Genomic DNA, 399 nt, shown 5'->3' on the forward strand with positions numbered 1-399 from the left:
GTGTATAAAGGAAGGCTGGAGCGCAACAGCGCGGCATAAAACAGGAGAACTTTCGTCAGACGCAACACCTGCACAGGGAACGTCATGCAGCTGCATTGTAAACTAATCTGCAAATAACCCAGAATAAGACAGATCCATCTTTGAACAGATAATGATAAAGGTGCATTTGAGGGAGCCCACCAATCAGACAGCTACCAGATTATCGAAATTCGTCTGCTATTCGGAAATCCGCCAAAAAATTGTGACGTAGATAGTAAACACTGACGTCACGTTTCCAAAGCCGCAATAACTTAGGGAGATATATATTTTGGACTTTATGAGGGGATAAAAGAGTAATACCAGGATGGAAAAATATTTTAAAGGCTTTTTATTATATATCCAAGAGACGATGCAGTAAAT

Source organism: Penaeus monodon, chromosome 21, assembly GCF_015228065.2.
Source record: "Penaeus monodon isolate SGIC_2016 chromosome 21, NSTDA_Pmon_1, whole genome shotgun sequence".
Lineage (NCBI taxonomy): Eukaryota > Metazoa > Arthropoda > Malacostraca > Decapoda > Penaeidae > Penaeus > Penaeus monodon.